General features: G+C 38.6%; 1 protein-coding gene across 1 annotated transcript in view; it reads right to left on the bottom strand.

Annotated features, from left to right (window-relative positions):
* HDGFL3 (HDGF like 3) overlaps positions 1-15558 on the bottom strand; it is a 75551-nt gene that overhangs the window by 26096 nt on the left and 33897 nt on the right. The gene's annotated exons all lie outside the window — the stretch shown is intronic.

The following is a 15558-nucleotide window of genomic DNA, read 5'->3' as shown; positions in this document are numbered from 1 at the left end:
CAAAAAATAGAACTTAATATGGAAATGTATATGTTTATGTATGTGGGAGGCACTGAATTGCTAGCTGACAAAACACTATCACATCATGTTTTTTTTTCACTCTTGTGAGAAAACTGAAAGTGAATCTTTTTTAAAAAACTTTTAAAACTTTTCTTTCAAATAAAACACAACTTTTGGTTAAACTTTTCCTTTGCTGTGTTATATAACTAACATCTACTGTAGAAGTTGCAAACTGACGGCCCTTAGGCCATGTCTGGCCTGAAGAAATGTTTTGTTTGGCTCACACAGTGTTTTTAAAAAACTGAATTAGGTATCAACACTTTAAAATTGGAAGATTGATCTTAAAATCCAGAATAGCCTCTGTGAAAAAATATCGAAGGTAGGGATAAGCAACATTAAGCTTGCATTCCCAGGAGGCAACAATTAGCTGAAGATGTTCAACAGCCGCCTTCAGACAAGGTATGTTCTCTCAAGTTTGCTACATTCCCCACCACTCTCTAGGTAATGTTGTAAATGCCTTCTTCCCTTACTTACATTGCTTGCCTGGCCCCTCTGAATATGAGTTCATGCCCCTGTAATAAATAATGCCAAAATAGTGGCCTTACCATCACGCTGGTTCCCTCATAAAGGTGTTAAATGTTGACATGCACTAACTATATTTTACTGAGTCTTGTTTTGAAAATTACATTGACAGTTTTGGAATTATACCAAATTGTTCAAGTGGATATACCTTCTTGAACCAATTAAAGAGTGCACCTCCTAGGCACTGGTTTTTGTTTGTTTGTTTTGGCTTCTAGAGTGAATACCAAGTGGCAATAGAACTTTATCTTCAGAGTTTCTGTTTTTCTACTGTTTCTATTTTCCTGACTTTTATTTTCACTTTTATTTCTGGTTCTTGGCTATGTTTGGTTCTGATTCTGGTTTGCACACAGCCAATGTGTTATTCCCCATTAATAGGAGGATGGGGACCTATTCTCTTTTGGGTATGACAGGGCAAATAATCTGGTACAATAGTCTTTTGGTCTGTAGAAGAGTAAGTCTTGCTTTTACTGGAAAGAAGAAAAGCCCTTTGAGATCTAGATCAGTGAGTGTATGTATTTTGTGTTTCCTTTAACCTGTAACTGAAGTTGTAGACCTGAAGCCGTAGGCTCTCTGTGTGCCTATCATACTTGAGAGTCTTTACCCTTCCTTGTGTGAGTTTGAAACATTTTCCTATTTCTGGGAAGGGTATTAACAAATTAGATATAAATTTCTTAAAATGAAAGAGCTCTGTTTTTACTGATTTACAGATACTAATAAGATTACAAAAATCTAATATAAAGGAACGTAAGAACCCTCAAGAAATTAAAAAGTGAATGTAGACTACTTCAAATACGGTGGCCTTTTTGTTATTGTTCATTGTTTATCTGTCTGCTTTGTTCACTGCAGAGACACAGGGAATGTCAGTTAGAACTGAGGCTCTGTCCCTTGGAGTCTACAACTCTAACAAGCCCCATGGACTTGGGGCCTGGAGGCAGGCAGCCTCACATTTCCTAGAAAACTTGTTCTCAGAGTTTCATCCCTGGGCCTTCACCATCAGTGTCACCTGCGGACTCATTAGAAATGCTAGTTCTCAGTCCAGAACCCTAATGAGGGTTAGGCCCAAGAATCAGTGTTTTAAGAAGCCTCCAACTGTTTTTGATATACATTATAAAACATTCCATCCTCCTGCTGTGGTTTCTGTGGATGAGTTGCCTTTGTTTCTTCTGATTAACGTTAAGTCTGCTTAGGGAGGAGATATGGGGATATATGTATATGGAGAGCTGATTCACTTTGTTATAAAGCAGGAACTAACACACCATTGTAAAGCAATTACACTCCAATAAAGATGTTAAAACAACAACAACAACAAAAAACATTAAGTCTGCTTAAATCTGTGGGATTTTTGCCCTGAGACCGCAAAATTGCATCAGTGCACATTTATTTTCCTAATATTTTAAAAAATGTATAACATGTCCAGTTTTCTATTTTTTAATTAAAGGAGTGCTACACTATATTAAATGTGGTGGCTTTTTAAGGAAAAAACCCTTCTCACAGGAACTGTTAGCTCGTAAGTATTCTTATATAAGAATCCAAATTTAAGTAATCAAAGTGAATCTTTGAACAAATCAGACTGGTTTACAATTTTGGTTTAAAAATAACTATTTGGGGGCTTCCCTGGTGGTGCAGTGGTTGAGAGTCTGCCTGCCAATGCAGGGGACACGGGTTCAAGCCCTGGTCTGGGAAGATCCCACATGCCGCGGAGCAACTAGGCCCGTGAGCCACAATTACTGAGCCTGCGAGTCTGGAGCCTGTGCTCCGCAACAAGAGAGGCCGCGATAGTGAGAGGCCCGCGCATTGCGATGAAGAGTGGCCCCTGCTCGCCGCAACTGGAGAAAGCCCTCGCACAGAAATGAAGACCCAACACAGCCAAAAATAAATAAATAAATAAATTAAAAAAAAAAAACAAAGAACTATTTGTCTTTATCTGGATTTAATCATTGTAGAGTGTAATATAAGTAAATTTAAGAAAATAAAATTGGGGTTTCTCATGAAGATACTAATTTACATCTGAATTTCTTAAGTTCTGAAGTTCTTACCTAACCTCCCTCGGCAGACTTCCCTGGTGGTGCAGTGGTTAAGAATCCGCCTGCCAATGCAGGGACACAGGTTCGATCCCTGGTCCGGGAAGATCCCACATGCCGCAGAGCAATGAAGCCCGTGTGCCACAACTACTGAGCCTGTGCTCTAGAGCCTGCGAGCCACAACTACTGAGGCCTCACGCCACAAACTACTGAAGCCCATGCGCCTAGAGCCTGAGCTCCGCAACAAGAGAACCACCACAATGAGAAGCCCGCGAACCTCAAGGAACAGTAGCCCCTGCTCGCTGCAACTAGAGAAAGCCCACATACAGCAACGAAGACCCAACGCAGCCAAAAATAAATAATAATAAAAAATAATAAAGGCATCATCATATAGATAAAAACAAATAAGGAAATAACAAAAGAATAAAATGGACATAAAAAAAAGGAAAAAAGGGTCTACTGATAAGCTAATATTACTTCCATATAATGTTTAAGATGAAGGAAAACGTAAACTTAAATTATAATTCTGACAAACTTTTCTATATCAACAGTAATTATGTTCTGTGGTATGTTAAGATTAAACATAATTTCCGGGCTTCCCTGGTGGCACAGTGGTTGAGAATCTGCCTGCCAATGCAGGGGACACGGGTTCGAGCCCTGGTCTGGGAAGATCCCACATGCCGCGGAGCGACTAGGCCCGTGAGCCACAACTACTGAGCCTGCGCGTCTGGGGCCTGTGCTCCAGAACAAGAGAGACCGCGATAGTGAGAGGCCCGTGCACCGCGATGAAGAGTGGCCCCCACTTGCCGCAACTAGAGAAAGCCCTTGCACAGAAACGAAGAAGACCCAACACAGCCATAAATAAATAAATAAATAAATAAATAAAAATTAAAAAAAAAACACAACATAATTTCCAATAGTTAACTTTAAGACCTTGGACTAATATTAAATTGAGTTAATTAAATGATCATCTTTGCATCTTTGAATAATTCCTAAGTAAGACAGAATACTGAAACATTGGTCAGCAAGTGTAGTTTTAACATATATATGATTTTAATTTTTGTATGTTATGTAGTGGAAAGGACACGTGTATTATGTGTATCCATGAGCTTTGATGGTTTGTTAAAACACTTGTATATAACAGAAATTTCTCAGTTTCTCTGTGAAACAGAAGTTAGTTACCTTGGTTAAGTTATAATTGATATGGCGATTGAGACTATACTAAGAACAATAGTGACACAGAAATACAACCATGTATGCAAAGGTAATGAATGGCATGTGTTCTTGTTTATTAATGGGAAAAGATTAGTCTTTTGTACTTGAAGTAAAAGTATCTAGGTTGTTCCAAAATGTGAAAGAGGATAATGAAGGACAAACCTGGATATTGAAAGCTGTAGAACATTAGTGGAAAGGGAAATTTATTTGCCTTGGACTATAATAACTGCAAATAATAATCTAAAATATGCAATGAAATATTAAAATTTTTCCAAAGCTGGCTCAGTTTTGATGGATTTATTCGTAAGATTAAAAAGGGAAAGCTTCTAAATCCATTAATGTCAAATATTTATTAATATAAAACCAGAATTTGGTTTTCTCTGTTAAAATAAAAAATTGGTCTTGGAGTATTCTATCTGTTCTTAACAAAATATGGTAAAAGGTTATTCTTTACCTCCTGAATAATCTGCATAGGTAGCCATATCTCACTAGAATAACTTCCTGGAGTTTGTGCTGACTCTGTCATATCATAAATTTGTTTTTAAACAAACAACGAAAGTTCCTTGCTAAAGAGTTAAAGTTCTTCTAAAAAACTGGGTCACCACCTTCTATGTTAATTTAAAACATTATATTGTTACTTTGACTAAGTCATTATTCATTATCCTCAGATATCTAAGCTCCTATCTTAATCAAGCAATGAAGTCTGATAATTCTTGTGATGCTGCTGAGTTCAGAGAACTCACTGTGAAACAAATGATTTGGTTCAGATTGTGGTGTAAGACCAAAGTGCAGTATTACGTGCTGCCTCAACATTTTGTAAAATGGGGATGGTCTTGAATGGTCTACCTGCAAGTTCTCTTCCTTGCTCTGCTCCTGTGGATAAGGTCCCCTAGTCAAAAAATCCTCTTCATCAAAGGGACCAAGCAAAGTTTCTTTTTAATCCCTGCTAGCCTTTATCCCCAGTTTTGGTTCCCTGCTAGCCTCAGAATTATTCAGACAAGCCAATCACATCCTCCTGTGTGAACCCCACTCTCCTGATACTACAAAGTCTTCTTCCCATTGCCTGAGTTGTTCACTGTTTCTGAGTGCAACCTCCAGGTCGCCCTGTACGGCACGCAGTGTCCTCCTCCTCTGGGATGTGAGTTTATGTAACTAATAAATTGTTGCCTATCTTATCTGTCCAGTGTTGTGTGTTGAGCCATTCCCAAAAACATATGGTGGGAATCCTCTCTCTCACCAATAGGGTGAATAGGAAGTGATTAAAATACAGATAGGCACCAACATCAGGGGAATCTTATCAGAATGCTGGGGTAAGAGGTTCCACACAGTGGCTCAAATTTATTATGTGTGGTAGCTTAGAGGTTTCATGCACCGAGTCCAGATGGTAGTTGCGGGTGGGGTTGAGTGGAGGAAGAGAAGTCCTGAGGGCCAGAGGGCTAGGCAGAGATACCAAGGTCCCTCCCTTGGCAGTGTCTCTTCTCTCAGAAATGCTCATGGCCCATTCATTCCCTTACTTTGTTCAAATCTCTGCTCAAATAGCACTGCATCAGAGGGCTTTTCCCCTACAACCCAACTTAAAATAACACCTCTTACCCTGTCATTCCCTATTCTTTTATTCTGCTTTATTTTTATTGTAAGAATTTCCCTGCCCTTGAGTATTTGTTTGTTTCTTCACATTAGAATATAATCTTTGTGAGAGGGAAACTTGCTTTGTTCTCCACAATAGCTCTACTGCCTAAAGCAGCACCTGATACATGATTGGTGCATAATAAATACTCCTCGAGGACCAAGGTTTCCTTACTGACTCAGGATCTGAAGAAGCCTATCCTTACATGCAGAGAATCAGTGACCCTGGCTGTGAAGAAGAGAAAGGTACACCACAGACCACTTTCAATCACAGATTACTAAGAAAAACTATTATGAGGTTATAGTATAAAGGAGTCTTTATGCTTAAGAAAAGGAAATAAGAAGAACAAACTTGTCTCTTTGAATATGCCAATAAGAAGAATTTTGGGGGCTAGCTGACTAAGAATGCGGAGGAAAAAAAGACCATTTTACCTATTAAAGTTGATTAGGTGAGGTTAAATTACAGAGGGGAAAAAAGCTTGTGATATTATAAAATGGCTTTAGATAAAGAGAAGTCTATAAATGAGTCAACAAATTTACTGTAGGGGAAGAAAAGGGAAAGCACACTATGGAAAAAGGAAATGTGCACAAGAGGAAGGGGAAAGAATTTTTAAAATTTGAGTATATCTGGACTAACAAACAGGTAACTGATCAACTTAATATCTGAAAACAACACTTTGTTAGAAGGACCCCAAACATAAGGAGATAACTTCCAAAATAACAGTTCAAAAAATCTGCTGAAAACCAGTCCCTAATTAGCTTCAAGAATATAAAAACCATCACTTGTTAGTTGACAGAGCAATTTCACATTGAAAGACATTTTGTTTTTCACTCAATAAAACTTTGAAAAACCTCGCCATTTTCATCTTTAGAAAATTATAAATAATTTTGAGGTCACAATACACTTAGAACACAGTGCTTTTAACTTATTGTAGGCTTTATGTAGAGGATAGGCCAGATGACTGACTGAGGTCCCTCATTCGTATGTTACATTGCTGATTCTGGAGGAGGAGCATATATGGGGCATTAACACATCCTCACAGTACACCTGGGGAGAGCCAATCTGACAAATGGAGAAACTCAGGCTGAATAGTAAAAAGTGAGGGGTTTGGTGTATGATTTTCATTTATATCGTCAGATCCCTCTTTTTAAAAAAAAAAAAAAATTATAGCAGGCACATTTTAAATTTAAATGTATAAAAAATCTGGCCTATTCCCCCAACTTTCCCTCAGTCTTAAGCAACTGTCCACACAGGTTCAATCTTGAACAGGTATAAATACACTCGTTTTTAGGGTTTATCTGCATTTTTAAAAAATTTTATTTATTTAATTTATTTATTTTTGGCTGCGTTGGGTCTTCGTTGCTGTGCGAGCTTTCTCTAGTTGTGGCGAGTGGGCGCTACTCTTCATCGCGGTGTGCAGGCTTCTCATTGCAGTGGCTTCTCTTGTTGTGGAGCACGGGTTCTAGGCACGCGGGCTTCAGTAGTTGCAGCACGTGGGCTCAGTAGTTGTAGCTCGCAGGCTCTAGAGCGCAGGCTCAGTAGTTGAGCGCACAGGCTTAGTTGCTCCACGGCATGTGGGATCTTCCTGGACCAGGGCTCGAACCAGTGTCCCCTGCACTGGCAGGCGGATTCTTAACCACTGTGCCACCAGGGAAGCCCTCTATCTGCATTTTTATTGACGTAAAATTTATAGTGAAATATACTGATCTTAAATGTATTGAATATATTTAACAAGAATTTGATACATGCATATACCCATTTAACCAACCCCTAATCAGGTACAGAACTTGTTATCTCAGAACATTTCCTTGTACTCCCTACCGGTTATTTCTCATCCACCACAGGCAACCACCTTCCTGATTTCCATCATCACAGATTGGTTTTGCCTGTTCCTGAACTTAAAAAAAAAAATAAGCAACAAGTTTTTGGTCATTGGCTTCTTTTGCTCAATGTCTTTTTGAGATGAATTCATATTATACTAGTAATATAATTCTAATATCATTCTTTTATATTGCCAAGTAGTATTCTACTGCATCCATTCTCTTTATGTGATGATGGACATTTGTTATTGTTTCTAGTTTTGACTATTGTGAATGAAACTGCTAAAATTATTCTTGTACCTTTTTTGGAGGGAATATATGCTTTCATCTTTCTTGGATAAATACCTAGGAAAAGGATTAGTGAGTAATAGTGTAGGGATATGTTTAACTTTGTAAGAAACTTCCACACTGTGTTCCAAAGTGGTTATTATACCTTTTTTTTTTAAATTTATTTTACTTATTTATTTTTGGCTGCGTTGGGTCTTCGTTGCTGCACGCGGGTTTTCTCTAGTTGCAACTAGCAGGGGCTACTCTTCGTTGTGGTGCGCGGGCTTCTCATTGCGGTGGCTTCTCTTGCTGCAGAGCACAGGCTCTAGGTACATGGGCTCCAGTAGTTGTGGCACGTGGGCTCAAGAGCGCAGGCTCAGTAGTTTCAGCACACAGGCTTAGCTGCTCCGCAGCATGTGGGATCTTCCCAGACCAGGGCTTGAACCCGTGCCCCCTGCATTGGTAGGCAGATTCTTAACCACTGCGCCACCAGGGAAGCCCGGTTATACCATTTTAAACCCCCTTGAACAATACCTGAGTTCCAGTTGCTCTACATCCTAACCAACACTTGGTGTGGCCAGTCTTTTTAATTTTAGCCATTCTAATAGGTGTGAAGTGGTATCTATTGTGGGTATCTTTTAACATACCAAACTGTCACAGTGTTCTACACATTTACCCAAGAGAAATGAAAGCTTATGTCCATACAAAGATCTGTACAAGGATGTATATGGCAGCTTTACTCATAATTGTGAAAATCTGGAAACAGTCTAGATGTCCATCAACATGAGAATGGTTAAACAAACTGTGGTGTATTCACACAAGGGAATACTATTCTGTAGTAAAAAGAACAAAGTACTAATCATATGATAACATGGATGAATCTCAAAAGCATTATGGTAAATGACAGAAGTCTGCATAAAAGAGTAATACTGGTATATTGCATAAATGGAATATTGCATGATTCCATTTATATGAAGTTCCAGAAAAGAAAAAGCTAATTTGTGATGAAAAAAAACTCTAAACAGTGATTACCTCTGGGGGAAGGTGGGAGTAGTAACTGTCTGGGAAGAGGCATAAGAGAATTTTCTGGGGTGATGGTATATTTCATATCTTGATAGGGGTTTGGGTTATATGGGTGTATAAATCTGTCATAACTCATCAAATGGAACATTCACTGCATGTAACTTTTACCTCAAAAATGTAAATAAACATTAAATTCTAGTTAATTACATGCATGCTAAAGTGTTTAGGAATGAAATACAATAATGTATGCAAATTCACTTAAAATACATAAAAATAAGATAAATTGATGGATGGAGAGAAATTGTCAGATGGATACAAATGTCATAAAACAAACCTAGCAAAATGCTAATTGTAGACTCTAGGTGGTGGGTTATGGTGTTCACTTTTTATATCAACTTCTGATACGTTTCAAAAATTTCATAATAATATTTTGGTAAAAATAGGAGAAGAGGGGAGAGAGGATGAGGGTAGTATAACAAGTTGGTTATAACCTTGTTCTTAAAATGGAGTCAACTGATATTGTTTAGTCAATAAATCAATATGAGACAGGAGGGGCTTCCCTGGTGGTGCAGTGGTTAAGAATCCGCCTGCCAATGCAGGGGACATGGGTTCAAGCCCTGGTCCAGGAAGATCCCACATGCTGCGGAGCAACTAAGCCTGTGCACCACAACTACTGAGCCTGTGTGCCACAACTACTGAAGCCCTCCTGCCTAGAGCCCAGGCTCCACAAGAGAAGCCACCACAACGAGAAGCCCACGCACCGCAACAAACAGCAGCCCTCACTCACTGCAACTAGAGAAAGCCCGTGTGCAGCAACGAAGACCCAATGCAGCCAAAAAAAAAAAAAAAGAGACAGGAAACTGTTGTGCTTTCTTATAAGCCGAGTTGGTTTTCAAAACTGTGTACGTACAATACTTAAGCTAAAAACAACTGAATTCAAAAAAGAATTTTTAATGAAGCAATGCCATTTGCAGCAACATGCATGGACCTGGAGATTATCATACTAAGTGAAGTCAGACAAAGACAAATATCTCATGATATCACTATATATGGAATCTTAAAAAAAAAAAAAAAAGATACAAAATGAGCTTGTTTACAAAACAGAAACAGACTCACAGACATTGAAAACAAATTTATGGTTACCAAAGGGGAAAGGCAGGGGAGGGATAAATTAGGAGTTTAGGATTAACAGATACACATTACTATATATAAAATGGATAAACAAGGAGGACCTCCTGTATAGCACAGGGAACTATATGCAATATCTTATAATACCCTATAATGGAAAAGAATCTGAAAAAGAATATATATATAAAACTGAATCACTTTGCTGTACACCTGAAACTAACACAACATTGTAAATCAACTATACTTCAATTTAAAAAATTTTTTAAAGTTTTTAAAACCATCAAATTGTCAATTAGTGATTGCACTTCCACCAATCATGTGAGTCCCTAAATCCCTACATCTTCACTAATAATGAATAATTTATTATCTTTTTATCTTATCTAAATTTGCTATGTGAAAAATGCTGTTTTGTTTTGATTTGTACTTTCTTAATTATAGATGATGTTGAACATCTTTTCATATGTTAAAAAGTTATCTGTATTATGTTTTCTATAAACTGCTTTTTCATATCCCGTGCCCATTTTTCTACTGGGTTGTTGTCTAGTTTTGTTACTGATCAGTAAAAGCTCATTTTGTTTGTATGCCTGTCTGTCTGTCTATCTATCTATGTCAGCCCTTTTCCTACCATTTGTTATGTTTTTTACCCATTTATCATTCGTCTTGACTTCATCTGCAAAATTTTTTTCGCTAGCAGAAATTTCTTAATTTTTATATAGTAACAGCTATTAATCATTTCCTTTGTGGCTTATGGGTTTGTATCTTGCTTAAAAGGCCTTTCCTACTTTAAGATTACCCAAAAATTATCCCATATTTTCTCTTGTATTACTTTTGTGATTTCACAAGTCACAAAATAATTCTATGAATTATTTTCTTAAGCTAGAAATGTGCCTAATAGTAAGTGTAGGGAAATGAGCACCCACATAAATAATTACTAGGACTATAAACTGCTACAAACATTTAAGAAATTGATATGATTGCATATATTATAAAATTAAAACATACATACCACATGGCCTAACAATTCCACTTCTAGGAACCAATCTATCTTACAGAAGTAAGAACATGAGTGAGTATGTAAACATAAACAAACCAGTATGTTCACTGAGGCTCTCCTGCCAAAGAAACAACTACCGGGCCATCAGTGGAGGAACGGTTAACGAAATTATGGTGCAGCCATAGTATGGCGCAGCCATAGCCAAGATCTATGTGCATTGACTTGGAAAGCTAGCAATATATCAAGGACAAGTGAAAAGAGCAAGCTGCAGGATAAAAAATGTTAGGACAAGTGAAAAGAGCAAGCTGCAGGATAAAAAAATGTTAACTACATAAAACCATGCGTGCATGTGAATGCTTATGTAAGTGGAGGAAAACATTAGGAAGGGTACACGCCAAACTATCAATGCTAGTTATCTCAATGGGGTAGGAATGGTAGTGCTATAAAACATTTCTTCTGAAATTAAAAATAAACAAAAATATTATTTTGTCAGAGTAACCCAATAAAAACATTGATGTTTAGGGCTTGCCCTGGCAAGTCTGATTAAAAAAATAATTGCAGAATGGAATTTTTATTAGGTAAAGAGCAAATGGACAATTAAACTTCCAGACTCTACTGTCTATGTGTGCTGGATGACTTTTCCTTTAAACCGTCAGCCCCTCTATGGTTCAGCCCCTCTGAACCAATGAGAACCTCATCTGATCAGATATAAAGGCACCTTTTCCCACTACAAGGGGGGTTTGGAATGAGTCTCCAGTTATATACTTGGTTTGAATTTCTAAGGACACTATATTTGCAGAATGTAGCCTTCCCTTTTCCATTTCCCTAGTAAGGAGTCTTAGCTGGTCTTCCTCCAGCAAAATTTCCTTAATTATATGCAAGATTTTATATAGCACATTTTAATGGGGAGAGAATTCACTGCTTTACTCATATCCTCCAAACCCTGCTTCCCCCATCAAAAAAATGTAAAGAAAAACAATCATGCTAAACTAAATTCAGACACTTGTGAATCTAATTCACAGTGTTTGTACCAATTTGGGAACATCTTTTATTTTTGGTGTCAACTCATCAAGCTTTATGTTGTCAACAAAAAATGATATACAATATCTGTTTTTTTCCCCCTTAAATTCTATTTTATATGATATAAATTACTGCCATTTCTTGTTTTATTCAAATCTGATAAATAGATCTTTCCAATTGGGGCGAATTTTTGTCTTCTACTATTTTGTGTTAGATCGGTCTCTTTTAAACACTGCATTGCTGGGTTTTATTTATCAATCCAAATGGAGAACCATTTATGTTTGTAACATAATGTCTGGCTTTTTATGCCTATTTTTTCTCTTCATGTTTATTTTTATTACATGAATTATAACTCAAATACCTCATTTTTAATTCACTAAGTACTTCCTATATTTCAAGAACACTATTAAAATAATATTTACACAATAATATTAAGATAATATTTACCTATTTATTCTAATCTGAAACAAAATATTTAGTGCTTTCCCCTCTCTTCTTCCCTTTCCCAATCTTCCCTCCATCTTTTCTCTATTAGGTTTTACTGTTTGGTTTAATAAATTAGTTACTAATCACTTTTCTTGTTATAGTGACTGTAGGCAACTATCCAAGGGAGACGCCTTCAAAGAAGGAGGAGGAAGAAGGCAAACAGCATGTAAAACAGGATGTTGATATGGAACTACCAGAGTGTCAGTTTCAGCTGAAGATCTAAGACAATAGATAATACATTCCAAAATGAGGTGAGTAACCACCATGCCAAACTTGCAAAGAATGTGGGCAAAAAACTTTGTAAACTTTAGCTCTAGCACAATAAGAAAACAAAACAAAGAAAGGTTGGAGAAGGAAAGAAAAGAGAGATTAGGAGAGGATTTTTGGAAAAAGCTTCTTTTCCCCAAGGACCTTGGCCTAGGGAAAGAAGTTTCAACAAGACTACTTGGAAAGCTTAAGATATATCTTCTAGAGCTTGGGAGTCACAGGAGACTGGTGTTTGACTCAGGTCTGAGAAATCCTGAGAAAGAGTACAGGACTTCCTGGTCAGTTCCTCTGATGGCAGAGTGAAATGGGTGATGAATGCACTGAGATTGGCTTGCACTTCAAGAGTTTCTTGTGGTAAGAATGCAAGTCTTCCATGGACCATTAGCTAGAGATACAGTAAGTCCTCTACATATGAACCTTCAAGTTGTGAACTTTTAAAGATGCAAACATGCGTCCGCACGTCCAACCACGTAAGGTAGTTCACGTGTCTGGTATACATTGTCACATGCATGCATTCTCTACAAGTGGTTGTGCTTTTGTGTACTTTACCGTATAGCACTGTAGAGAGTACGGTAGTACAATATCTTTATTTCAAGTCAGGATGTCTGGAAGCAAGCGTAAAAGCAGCAGTGATGTAGCTGGTACTGCTAAGAAACGCCAAGCGGTAATGATGTAAACAAAAGTGAAAATAATTGAGAGTGGAACAAGGCAAAAAGATGGTAGGTGTTGCTCGTTCTTACGACTCGTTCAACCATCAGCATGATCCTAAAGAACAAGCGCGATCATGAAAAATGTGAAGTCTGCTGTGCTGATGATGTTGACAATAATATTGAAGAAGCGTGGAAGTGATGGAGGACATGGAGAAACTTCTCAGTGTGTGGATGCAGGATCAGCATCAGCGTTGAGTCCTGCTCAGCTTAATGTTGATTCAAGAGAAAACTAAAAGCCTTTATGAAGACTTGAAGAAGAAACACGGCGAAGAATCAGAGGGTGCATCTTTTAATGCCAGCCATGGCTGGTTTCATTGGTTCAAGGTTACAGCCAAACTTCACAATGTAAAAGTTAAGTGTTGAGGCAGCGAGTGCAGATATGGTAGCTGCCCAGGAATTTCCTGAAATGCTTCAAGAAATTATTGATGAAGGCGCATATTTACCCAAGCAGGTTTTTCATGTGGATCAGACAGGACTGTACTGGAAGAAGATGCCAGACCGAAGTTACATCAGTAAGGAGGAAAAGTTGATGCCAGGCTATAAAGCAGCAAAGGACAGGCTAACTCTTGTTGTTTGGTGGCAATGCTTCCAGTGATATGACGCTGAAGCCTCTCTTAGTTTATCATTCAGAGAACCCAAGAGCCCTTTAAAAATATAGCCAAGGGCTCTTCCTGTTGTGTGGAAGAGTAACCCCAAAGCCTGGGTTACACAGGCCATTTTCCAGGACTGGTTTTTCCACCACTTTATCCCAGAGGTAGAGAAATATTGCTTGGAGAAGGACGTCCCATTCAACATTCTATTGCTGCTTGACAGTGCTCCAGGCCATCCCCCATTCATGGATGACTTTCATCCCAACGTCAAAGTAGTGTTATCTGCCACTGAATACTACGTCACTTATCCAACCTATGGACCAGGGAGTTATAGTGACTTTCAAAATATTATTTGCATCACACTTTTCATCAGGCAGTAAAGACGAGTGACAAATCAGGAACAACCTTGCGACAATTTTGGAAGGACTGTAACATCTACAAGTCCAGAAAAAACACTGACTTTGGCGTGAGGTTACAGCCATCACCATGAATGGGGTTTGGAAGAACCTTTGTTCACACAGTTTGTTCACGATTTTTGTGGCTGTGAGAAGGTGGATGAGGAGTCCAAAGAAGTCTTCAGCAACTTAGTGACCCTCAGCGAGAAGTTGGAGCTAGATCTCCAAGAGGATGACTTCACTGAACTCCTTGCTGTGCAACATGAGGAGCTTACTAATGAGGACCTGATGGAACTGAAGGCCCAGAGAAAGGACAGAGAGACAAGAGGAAGAATTAACTGAAGAACCGAAGATTCACGATGCAGGAAAAGGGCAAGGGGATTTTCTGTTATTTGAGGAGGCACTGTTAGTTTTTGAGGCACAGGACCTGAACGTAGAACGGTACACGAAGCTTGCAGCAGCCATTCAGAATGCAATCATGTGCTACTGTGTCATCTATGATGAGAAAAAAAGAGCTAGTACCCAGACATCACTGGGTTGTCTTTTCAAGAGGGTAGATAGAATTGAATCCAGCAAGGAACCAGAATCTGTGCCATCGACGTCAGGTGTGAGTGATGTTGCAGCTTGCCCTCCATCTCCTATTGCTGATAATCCTTCAGCTCTACCATCTCCTACCTCCTCTCCCTCCTCCAGTCAGTAACTCTTCTTGCCTGTTCACTTGATGCCAGCCCCTGGATGCCAGCTCTTGTACTGTACTACTGTACTTTTCAAGGTACTGTACTGTAAGAGTCAAAATGTTTTCTTTCTTGTGTTTGTTTTTTATGTATTGTTTGTGTGAAAAGTATTATAAACCTGTTCCAGTACTATATAGCCGATTGTGTCCGTTGGGGACCTAGGCTAACTTTGTTGGACTTAACGAACAAACTAAACTTATGAACGCGCTCTTGGAATGGAACTTGTTATACGTATGTAGGGGACTTACTGTAGTATGAAAGTTGTCTTAAATCCTATCCAAGAGGGCCATGTGGAGGTGCGGGGACCACAGCAGAAAGAAGGCAAAATGTACCGTGATATGTCTAGGGAGGAGGGACTGGACTAAGTGCCTATACATAGGAGATACATTTGCCTGTATCAAGAGAAGTGAAGATGAGATAATCCCAGGATTACTGGAGGTGGGGTGGTAGGGTGCTTCTAAAATGGTTCCCAATAATCCTCATTTCCTGGTATTCATGGCCTTGTGTAATCCCCTCTTCTTGAGTGTGGGCTAGATCTAGTTATCTACTTCTAATGAATGGAATATGGCAAAAGTGATGGGATGTCACTTCCAAGACTGCGTTAAAAAAGGCTGTCACTTCCAGCTTGCAGACACTTGCCCTCTTGATTGCTTGCTCTGAGGAAACTTGCTGCCATATC

The sequence above is a fragment of the Balaenoptera acutorostrata genome, chromosome 3, assembly GCF_949987535.1.
Source record: "Balaenoptera acutorostrata chromosome 3, mBalAcu1.1, whole genome shotgun sequence".
Classification (NCBI taxonomy): Eukaryota; Metazoa; Chordata; class Mammalia; order Artiodactyla; family Balaenopteridae; genus Balaenoptera; species Balaenoptera acutorostrata.
The sequence above is the reverse complement of the archived record's forward strand: the minus strand, read 5'-3'. Positions and strand labels throughout refer to the sequence as shown.